We start from the raw sequence: 12,162 nt of genomic DNA, 5'->3' as shown, positions 1-12,162 counted from the left end.
TTGCAACCTGATGGAGGTCAGTATAGATGGACTAATACAAATAGTCCCACACACTGCTAGAAGCCCAAATATTTTTTCAGAGGTACTGTAGATGCAGATAAAAATTATTTTTAATTTGCAACCTGATGGAGGTCAGTATAGATGGACTAATAGACCAAGTCCCACACACTGCTAGAAGCCCAAATATTTTTTCAGAGCTAGATGCAGAAAAAAATTATTTTTAATTTGCAACCTGATGGAGGTCAGTATAGATGGACTAATAGACCAAGTCCCACACACCGCTAGAAGCCCAACTATTTTTTCAGAGCTAGATGCAGAAAAAAATTATATTCAATTTGCAACCTGCTGGAGGTCAGTATAGAAGGACTAATAGAACAAGTCCCACACACTGCTAGAAGCCCAAATATTTTTTCAGAGCTAAATGAAGAAAAAAATTATTTTTAATTTGCAACCTGATGGAGGTCAGTATAGATGGACTAATAGACCAAGTCCCACACACTGCTAGAAGCCCAAATATTTTTTCAGAGCTAGATGCAGAAAAAAATTATTTTTAATTTGCAACCTGATGGAGGTCAGTATAGATGGACTAATAGACCAAGTCCCACACACTGCTAGAAGCCCAAATATTTTTTCAGAGCTAGATGCAGAAAAAAATTATTTTTAATTTGCAACCTGATGGAGGTCAGTATAGATGGACTAATAGACCAAGTCCCACACACTGCTAGAAGCCCAAATATTTTTTCAGAGCTAGATGCAGAAAAAAATTATTTTTAATTTGCAACCTGATGGAGGTCAGTATAGATGGACTAATAGACCAAGTCCCACACACCGCTAGAAGCCCAAATATTTTTTCAGAGCTAGATGCAGAAAAAAATTATTTTTAATTTGCAACCTGATGGAGGTCAGTATAGATGGACTAATAGACCAAGTCCCACACACTGCTAGAAGCCCAAATATTTTTTCAGAGCTAGATGCAGAAAAAAATTATTTTTAATTTGCAACCTGATGGAGGTCAGTATAGATGGACTAATAGACCAAGTCCCACACACCGCTAGAAGCCCAAATATTTTTTCAGAGCTAGATGCAGAAAAAAATTATATTCAGTTTGCAACCTGATGGAGGTCAGTATAGATGGACTAATAGAATGATGCTATGCCCAAAAGATTTTACTTCACTAGGTGCAGTAAAAAAATTGGTATTCTATACACAGGTGTTATATCTTGCAACACAGATAGGCTACTCCACTGACTAACACACTCTGCAATAGGCCAAAAAGGATTAGCTTTGCTAGATTCAGCCAAATGCTGTGAAAAAAACTTGCACAGCACTGGCACAGACCTGCCTGGCAAAAACTGATAGGAACTCATGTAACCTAGTCCTGAAAAGGACTCCAATTACAATTAGTCTTTACTCCCACAACCTATCTATTTAAGAGCACAGACCTCCCTGATAAAAGTCGTAGGAAATGCTGTAACCTAGTCCTTAAAAGGACTGCAATCACAACTATTCCCTACTCCCAAGCTATCTGTATATTTGTGCGAAAATTGGCTTGAAATTAACAAGGTATAGCGCACACAGCAACAGCGGTGCCGTCTAACACGCAGCTGCAGCAGTGAGAAAATGGTGGCGACGGGGAAAATGGCTTGGTCTTATAGGGCAAGGACATGTGACATACACTGCCAATGACACATGCCCTTGCTTGTGTGAAAAAAAGCACTTCGCTCCGTGTGTGCGCTGCTGATAGGCTGACAGATTGCACCTCCCCACTGCAAATGCGGGAAAGAGAAAAAAAAATGGAGATCTTCATTGTTCCTGCAGAGATCCATCCCCTGCCCCTCCCCCCACCCCGCTGTACACTCAAACTGCGTATTAACATTAATTTTCATCATTACTGAGAAAAAATCCAGTTATGATTTTGGTGCACGAACAGTTATCGAACATAACCTCGAACAGCCGAATTTTTCTCAAATTGTTCGTGTTCGCCGAACGGCTCGAACACCGCCCAAAACAGCTCGAATTTGAGATTGGCGAACAGTTCGAGTAGAACAACGCTCATCTCTAGTACCTACCCTTTATTCTACTGCTTTTGAACTACAATCACATTTTTTTACTTCATTCTTAATGGAAGACAAAAATCAGAAGCAAGATAGCACAATGATTTTAAAAAATATTAATAAAACCCTGGAATCAGTGTCAGACTGTGTGCTGGCTTGTCACAAGTGACTTTATGCAAGAAATGTAAAAACTCAGTAACCATTTTTTGTGATGGGGAATAATTGTTTTGTAGAAAATGCTAAAGAAAAGTCACCAAAATTCAGATATTTAACTGCAACTGTCTATGTTACAAAGTGTGCGTATCACAGACTGTTTTTTGCAGATCTGCCTTTCCAGCTGTGTTTTTCATATGTACATGTCACACCAATACAGTGCCATTTGCAGGTTCTAGCTATTTGGATGTGTACCCACCTGGCATTTGTTATTTTGTTATTTTTGGGAAGCAGGTTGAATTTTGCTGAAAAAAAAATATATAAAAAATAAACATTTAACTGTGCATGTGTGTTTTTGCACACCTGTTTTACTAGTCTAATTTGAGTCAACGTTCTGCAAAGAACAATCTGACTGATCACTAATAATTTAGAGGGATAATTTTTGGACCATCTTTTAATTTTGAAAAACATGAAAAGTCTGTCAGTGCACTGAGTTTGTAAGTGGATTGTTGGATACCTCCATGTTACCATTTGTTTCTGTGGTGAAGTCCCTGTGAGATTACTAAGGCTCTGTTTGTGTTAAATTGAGAGAGGTTGGATACAGTCCTAGGAGACCTGTGTTATACACATCTTTTCAGGGCAATTGAAGCACCTGCAAATCGTGAAGAATCAATTTTTGGGGAAAAATTCACCTGGTGACTTTGAATTTCAAAAGATTCAATTATTTCTAATACTTGGTCACCTTTCCTCAGAGTTCTATGTTGTGTCATTCCTGTGTTATTCTTTCTAGAAATGTAAACCTTTATTTCCACCCGTCTGTTTTCCAAATGACATTTAATAATGGGGTGTGTCCCAAACCATTCTAATAAATCTACAGTGATTAGACAGTGTTATAGTATGTAGGGACATGCCCACAACTGTTGCCGTTTCTCAATTTATTCATCCATTTTAAGTAGGAATAACAGACAAATAGAGCGACATAGACTTATAAGAAAGGATTGTTATTTCAAGAAGAATTCAAGCATTTACATAAATAGGCATGTTTGAGAAGTGACATGTACTATTTAATATTGATAATATGGTTAATGATATACAATATTGGATTTAACAGTCATCTCAATTACAGAGTTCAGAAAGGGAGAGAAAATGGGTGTGGCATTCAGGAAGGGTGGGGAAAGTATAGTTTTTAAAATTCTTTAGTTATGGTAATGTAGAAAGGAATATACACAAAGGAGGGCACCTAGACTCAAGTAAGTGTATGCATCCAAAGATACAGTACAGCAATTATAATAAGAAGAACAAAATAAAGAGTATTACAGTTGTATCATGATTAGTGATGAGCAAGCATGTTCATTACTCGAGATTTCCGAGCATGCTTGGTTGCTTGCCGATATCTTCAGCATGCTCGGGTGTTATGTTTGAGTCACTCCGTGAGCATGATTTGCGACACTTTGACAGCTTTAATACATGTTATGCCTGAAGAAAGAAAGAAAGACCCCATTGGTTAGGGAGGAATATAATAATTGTGTATCTACTTCACTATAATTGATGTGTGCCTACTTCACGTCTGCAATTTAATTAAAAGTTACTGCATTTTGAAATAAGAAATTTTATTCAAAAGCAAACTCTAAAGCTTAATAAATGTAGGTCTGAAAAAATTAATACTTCTCACTAGGCCTCACATCTCCCCTCGCATCAGGCCTAATCTTTGTAGACTTCATGCTCCATCATGACATGTGCTGGGCCTTGACGTCATGGTGCTGCGAGGTGTACTGATCGCTAGAGGTGCTGAAGACCTAACATGACCTGTTGCAAATTTGATTCTCTCATCTCTAGTATTGGGCTGAATTCACATAATATTTGTTTTTCTTGTGCTCAAAAAATCGACTGATCTGTGTACTAGATTACATTTTCAGCCATTTTTGGTCAATATGTCTTTGACATTTTTAAATCATCCAATTTTATGTATGCAAAAAAACTGTTGGAGCTTTTCAAAACTTTTCCTAGAAACTAGTCAGTTAAGGCAGATGGCATCCTTGTGCTGTAATTTTTTTGGTGGACCTATTTACTTGAATGGGTAAGTTTGGTCTGCAAGTCAGACTAAAGTAGGATATGTCTCCATTGTTTTTATACAAAAATGCCGAACATGTGAATAGCGTATAACATGTCAGTGGACCATTTGAGAAAAACCCTGATAACACACATGCGGCAGAAACGGAGGCCTTGCATTCATACCTAAATAGTTATCTGATTGTTTGGAAATTGATGAGGCTTCATAAATTATTGTATTTTCATAATATATCCCTCCTAGTAGCCATATCCCCAGTGACACACTTAAAATTGTCATAGTGGTCCAGTTTTCACTGTACCCTATTAATCTTACATTTTAGTTTCTTATGTGTAATAAATGCTAGGAAAAGGGATCAGATTTCAGTATTTTACAGCAAACAGCTTTTGAGCTTCTTAGCAAGACTGATGGAAATATACACAGATGAATAATTTCTCAGTATTTATACATGTTATTTGAGAATTTGCTAGATACATTGAATCATGATCAGAGAGCAGCCATTAATTTTAATTAATTTTAAAATGAATTCCAAGTAGTGTGCTGAAACTTTGGAGCACTGAAATGTAAACTTCAGCTTGGTAAAAACTTTCTAATTAAAATATGTTATCCTGAGTATAAAAAGTCAATAGAAAATATGGGGGATGTAATTAGGGGGCATTTTTTCTGCAGAACATTATGTTCATCATCATAAGACTATGAGTAGTGTTGCCATTTTGTAACCAATGTTTTTATTTAAGGTTGAAGGCTCGTAATGTACTTCACGTAGAGGAAGTAGCAGTAAGGGTTGTATTTTAGTACTTCTTCCAATTAACCTAATCAATAACGGTTAAATGATTGGGCACTTACACAAGATTTGTTTAAAATCAATAATTTTATTACTGGCTTATTATAGCTCTATTTGGACCTGCTGCAGAGATGTCTGCCTCTGTTACCAGGTGCCACCACATTCACTTTGTGAGTGGCGCTGAATCGAAGAGGTAGACAATGGGTGGTGCAGGCGCTGTGTAGCTAGAAATACTAGTATAGCTGTGATTTGTAGTGTCTCTCAGCCGGGGAAGTTGTGTGCGCTTTTCCAACTGTTCAGCAAGTGTGATCAACTCTTTGCTGTAACCCATGGAGCAGTACCACACCCTATCTAAACTCCCATCTCTATGTGGAAGCAACCTTATATTATATTAACCTGATAACCTTAATTAACAAGTACTGTGTGACAGGGTTTATAAGCCCTCAAAAGCTTTCCTAGCAATATGCCATCACTTTATATATTAGGAATATCCATTTAGTCCTCTCATATCCACACAATACTGTGGAGAGGACCAAACTGCATGGGCTGGGGAAAAAGTTGGGGGCAGGTCCTGCTGCACCCATTGTGTACTGAGAGATGACAGCAGTGATTCGACTTTGGCTAGAGAGGAGTTCTCCAGTTTTAATAGGCATTGTTTTATATTCATTCTTCATATAGTAATAACAAAAGTCATGACTCTTACTTCTGACGCGCCCAGGGGATGGGGACGACTCGGCTCCCGGGCCTTGTTGTTGGTTTTGGGGATGTCGCGGTGGCCGGCTCCCGGGCCCGTACCCTGGGGTCACTCTTAAAAGCAAGGAATGGGGGAAAAGTGTATGGGAAAAGGGGAAATTGTTTGTAACGCCACCCGTGGTGTCTGGTGAGGATCACCAGCGCTGCGACAGTCCTCTGAGGCCGGTGTTCAGGCAGCTTAGTTGGTGCGGCTCCCCACAGGTGGAGCGTGGCCTCAGGGCAGCGTAGGAGAAGGAATGCACGACAGAGGGGACCCAGCCGGGTCAGAGTAAGGGTAGAAGAATAGGCACGCACACCGGAGTTCACTTCAGTACCTTTACTGGTGGAGTTTCAGGCACGATCCAGGGCACTGTAGGGTGAAGGGTGCATATCAGGACTCTCCCCAGTGAGCGGGTGTGGGGCATCCTGTTTCTTGCCTTTTCCTGATAAGTTTATGACCTGCCTGGAGCTAGGCCTAACTTGGTCTCTGTCTTGTACCTGCTGACCTGGTGGTAGGGCCTTCTGTTGGAGATCACACTCCCCGGTCTCTTGGGCCTCTGTGACTCCTCACCCTGGTATAACAGTCAACTTTTGGTGTTCCTGGGACATGTAGTTCGCCAGGGGTTCCAGTTGTTTTCTGCTGGGCGTAGAGATCCCTGCAGACGCGGACCCGGTGTCCGGTAAATGGTCTTGGGGTGAGCTGGCTAAGCTCCTCTACCCCCTATGTAGCTTGCTTACTCCACTTGCCTTCAAGCACGCTCGGGGCCCTTGCTAGGCTTCACACGGGCAGTAGGCCTCGCTACTCTTCACCGCTCTTTCAGCGTCGGCATGCCCTAGGCTCACTAATCTGAGCTCACTGAGTCTGTACTGACCTGACAACTTCTCCGGCTGCAGCAGACTGACTTTAGACTGCAACTCCAGGCTTCAGACTTCAGACTAGACTGAACTGCCTAGCTCCACCTTCCCATTTTATATCCCTATCCGGGCTCCCTCTGGTGGTCTGAGGTGGAAGGTGGAGGTGTGTGAATGCTACGAGGGCCTCTTGTGGAGGAATCCGTCCATCCACCCCTCTGGGATCTGTGGCACCAATGCGCAGCAGGACGCCACACTTCTATCCCATAAAATAAGCTTGCTTTTCTTCTCACATAGCTTGGCAACCTTGTAAAGAAAACAGTTTTTATTCAACAATTTCCATTTTATGGTCATTAGCGACATTGAGCAAGAAGCAGAGACCATCTCCCTCCCAACCGTGGCAGCATGATTGGCGGATCGACAGTTTTGTAGAGATAAGGAAAGAATAATACCCACTACTCTCTCTCCTGCATTTTGCATTGTCTTCTCCATTATAGCTGTCGATCCCTTGTTTGTTCATGTCATAAATGAAACATGTTTTAATCAGACTGTTGGCATGGGTGCAACTGCTTGCTGTATACCCCATAAACTCTGCCATTGATTTCATTATTATTTTTTTAAGTAAGGACCAAAGTTGCTGAATCATATATGCATCTTGAAGGCAAGTGTAGAAAAACAATATATTTTTTTCACCTAAATACTTTAGTAATCAATGTACTATGTAATGTAAAGAAAGAGATAAAAATTTAGAACAGGACAAGCATATGTTAATTAGTGGTAAAAGTCTAAGGAAAACCTTTAATCCATATGTAATGACAATGTGACTGATATGCTCTCCATGCCATCAATCCATGTCATCGTCTTGCATACAAAAATACCATATTTTTTGCGTTATAAGGCGCACCTGATTATAAGACGCATCTAGTTTTAGAGGAGGAAAATAAGAAAAAAAATATTTTGAGCCAAATAGTGTGCTAAAACATTTAATAAAATAACAAAATATTATTTTAACAAGTTATGGGGGCATTGCAGCTGATAACATGACTGGATCACATTATTATGTGGGATTTGTGGATGACGCACTGTTATGGGGATCTGTGGATGACGCACTGTTATGGGGGATGACTCACTGTTATGGGGGGTCTGTGGATGATGCACTGTTATGAGGAATCTGTGGATGACGCATTGTTATGGGGATCTGTGGATGACGCACGGTTATGGGGATCTGTGGATGACGCACTGTTATGGGGATCTGTGGATGACGCACTGTAATGGGGGATGACGCACTGTTATGGGGATCTGTGGATGACGCACTGTTATGGAGGATGACTCACTGTTATGGGGGGTCTGTGGATGATGCACTGTTATGAGGAATCTGTGGATGACGCATTGTTATGGGGATCTGTGGATGACGCACGGTTATGGGGATCTGTGGATGACACACTGTTATGGGGATCTGTGGATGACGCACTGTAATGGGGGATGACGCACTGTTATGGGAATCTGTGGATGACGCACTGTTATGGGGATCAGTGGATGACACTGTTGTGCTTGGGCAGTGTTTACGGTATATTAAATGTGACTACTGCCCCCATCTTCCTTCAGAATACACCTACCGTATGTACTGCACGGTCTGGATACGTTCTTAAGAATGACGGGGGTTATTGTCATATTAAAATACAGTAAACATTTTGACCTATTACCGTACAGTACCTGTTTGACCTATTACCGTACCTGTTTGATCACAACCCCCATATACACCCTACATGAGTGTATTTTTAAGGATGACGGGGGTGGTAGTCACATTTTGACCACCACCCCCCTCATCCTTAAGAATACACCAATGCACTGTATACATGGGTACATTCTGAAAGATGAGGGAGGTGGTAGTCACATTTACAATAAACACTACTTTGGCCACTTATGGTACACTCCCTAGAGTGTTTATACTAAATTTGACTGCAATCCCCATCATCCTTCAGAATACACCCATTGGTACTGTATATTATGAAGGATGATGGGGGTTGTAGTTACTCCCCTTCAGTGTCTCTGCTCATCTATAAAGCCATTTTATTAAAGCCCACAGGACCTATATGTGACACTTTTTTGTCACTGTGATTGGTGGAGGCAGCTCAGCAGCAGCTCCCTCCACCAATCAGTATGCAGCCCTGCAGAGCGGGAGGCGAATCGCTCTCCTCTCTCTCTTCTGAAGGTCCCAGCTGCTGCGGAGTACTGAATGCAGCTTACGTCATCTGGGCCTTCAAAGGGGGAGGAGAATCGTTCTTCTCTGGAGGATTCAGTTGCCCTGTGCCTGCTCGCCGCCATGATCCACAGCCCGCCCACTTCACAGGCCGCCACTCCTGCACCCGCTTCAGTCTGCCGCCCGCTTCACAGGCCGCCACTTCCGCCGCCAGCTTCAGTCTGCCGCCCGCTTCACAGGCCGCCATTCCCGCCGCCCGCTTCAGTCTGCCGCCCGCTTCACAGGCCGCAACTCCCGCCGCCCGCTTCAGTCTGCCGCCCACTTCACAGCCCACCGGCTGCTTCACTTCACCGCCCGCTGCATCACAAGCTTCCCCTGGGTCACGGTTAGTGATAACGCAAATTGCACTTTCATGTAAATGTGCATGTTCATTTTATAAGACGCACTGAGTTTTTCCCCTCACTCTGAGGGGAAAAAAGTGCGTCTTATAAAGCGAAAAATACAGTACTTGGGATTTATGTAAATTGCTATTACAATGTTGAACATTTTGCACCAATGATTCAAGGAGATCCTCAGAGAGGTTTGGCCATGGCAACTATATTATATGTTCCACACATTATTAACCGGTTCCCGACCGCCCACTGTAGATAAACGTCCGCGCTGCCGGGGCTCTGTGCAGCGCCGACGTTTAAAAACGGTGGGTGGTCTCGCAGCGCTCAGGACCCCCAGGGTCCTGCAAGCGCTGCGGGAGCGGTGCAGAGCGATAGCTCTGACAGGGGACATCATTGGGACCTGATTGGATCAGGTCCCAGTGATGTTAACCCTTTGCTATGTTCTATATGCCACGATCTATAGTGATCGCGGCATATAGAAGATAGAAGGAGGAGAGGGGGTCGTCTTACTTACCTCTCCGATGACCCCTGATAGCTTCCAGGACCTGGGGTTGCTATGGCAGCTGGAGGTCACATGACCGCCTCCAGCTCTGCCATATATGGTGTCCTGCCTGGCTCAGCATGCAGCTGAAGCCAGGCAGGAGACTGACTGTGAAACAGTCAGGGAAGATCTCATGTAATGTAATACATGTCTATTACATTACATGAGATCAGTGATCTGAAAAATAAAAATTAAAGTCTCATACAGGGACTAAGTAAAAATGTAAAAAAAAAGTTTTTAAACTGTTAAAAAAAAAAATCACAAAATAAATAAAAATAAATAAATAAAATATTAAACCAATAAATCCGTATATTTTTACAAAACCAAAAAAAGTACACATATTTGGTATCGCCGCGTCTGAAACAACCCGAGCTATAAAACTGTTACACTAATTAACTCCTTCTGTGCACACCGTAATAAAAATAAATAAAAAACGGAGCAAAAAATATGCTTTTTCATCATATCACCAAACAAAAAGTGGAAAAAAATGCGATCAAAAAATAAAATAGAAATAAAAATGGTACTGCTGAAAACGTCATCTTGTTCCGCAAAAAAAAAGCTGCCATACAGCTCCATCAGCCGAAAAATAAAAAAGTTATAGCGCTCAGAATAAAGCAATGCAAAAAAAATATTTTTTTCTATAAAATTGTTTTATTGTGCAAAAGCGCCAAAACGTAAAAAAAAATACAGTAAGTGTAGTATCGCTGTAAACGTACTGACCCAAAGAATAACGCTGCCTGATCACTTTTACCACACGCAGAACGGCATAAAAAAAACCCTCAAAAAACAATTCCTGAATTGTTTGTTTTTGTTTATTTTACCTCCCAAAAAGCGGAATAGAAAGCGATCAAAAAATGTCACGTACCCAAAAATGGTACCAATAAAAATGTCAACTCGTCCCACAAAAAACAAGCCATCACATGACTCTGTCAGCCGAAATATGGAAAAATTATAGCTCTCAAAATATGGTGATGCAAAAACTAGATTTTGCAAAAAAAAGCGTCTTAGTGTGTGACAGCTGTCAGTCATAAAAACCCGATATAAATCTGGTATCTCTGTAATCGCACCAACCCGAAGAATAAAGTAATCTAATCAGCTATATCACACTAGGAACGGCGTAAAAAATAAATAAAACCAATTCTTCACCTGCTACTGGTTTGTTTATTATGTCTCCCAAAGATCGCAGTAAGGCTCTGCTCACATTTATCCTGCGCTCTGCGCTAAGCGCTTACACCAGAGTTTCCGTGTAAATCTCTGAAATACGTGATTCAGACGGAACCCATGACGGAAGATTCCCTGTAATGAGGCACTGTGGATGCCGTCTAGCCTGGGATCCCACAGTGTCATTTGTTTTAGGCTTGCATAAAAGTGCGGTTGGCCACAGTTTTGTGCACTTCTGAAAAAAGGACACCGCTAAACAGAGGCCAGACGGAGTCCAGAGTAACTCTGCTGCCTCATTACAGTGAATGGATCCCGCAGGGGTTTCATCTGAATTACATCACTTGGAAATTTAGATGAAAACCCCGATGTAAGTGCTCAGCATAGAGCGCCGGATAAATGTTACGTAAAATGTTCCCAATAAAAGCTTCAACTCAGTCCTCAAAAAAAGCTAGTCCCCACTCAGGTCCGTCATCTGTTAAAAATATAAGGGACTTCCAAGTTACTGGTAGCAGAAAGGCTCTGGAAAAGCGAAATGGCCCTTGCCCCCCAAAGGAAATTCAGAAAATTTTGTGCTCCCAAATCCAAATGCCTATTCTACAATAATTTGTTCTCCAATTGTCAAATAGCACTCCGTCCCCACCAGATCTCGCCGTATGGCAGAGCGGTACGATACAGCCACATATGGGGTATTGCCACTTTTAGAAGAAATTGTGTGACACATTTCGGCACCATTTTTACCCATTGCCCTGTGTGAAAATGTAAAATCTGAGGGTAAAACATTTTTTTGTGGTGAAAATATAATTATGCTTTTTTCACTGCCCAATGGTATAAATTTAAAAATTAAAAAATACTCACTACTTCCCTAGATGAATTCCTTGACAGGTGTAGTTTACAAAATGGGGTCACTTGTGGGGGTTTCTGCTGTTTCGGCATGTCAGCGACTCTTCAAATGTGACATGGTGTCTGCTGCCTATCCCAGCCAACATAGCGCTCCTTTCTCTTGCGAACCCTGCCGTACACCAAAGCAGTGGTTTTCCCCCACATATGGGGTATCGGCGTACTCAGGAGAAATTGCACAACAAATTTCATGGTGCAATTTATCCTGTTACCCTTATGATAATACAAAATTAGGGAATGAAAAACATTTTTTGTGGGAAAAATGTGAAAATTTTATTTTTACGGCTCAATATTATAAACTTCTGTGAAGCAGCTGAGGGTGCAAGGT

The sequence above is a fragment of the Phyllobates terribilis genome, unplaced genomic scaffold, assembly GCF_046119375.1.
Source record: "Phyllobates terribilis strain yellow unplaced genomic scaffold, ASM4611937v1 Scaffold_11__3_contigs__length_659146591, whole genome shotgun sequence".
NCBI lineage: Eukaryota > Metazoa > Chordata > Amphibia > Anura > Dendrobatidae > Phyllobates > Phyllobates terribilis.
This window is presented reverse-complemented; position numbering follows the sequence as displayed.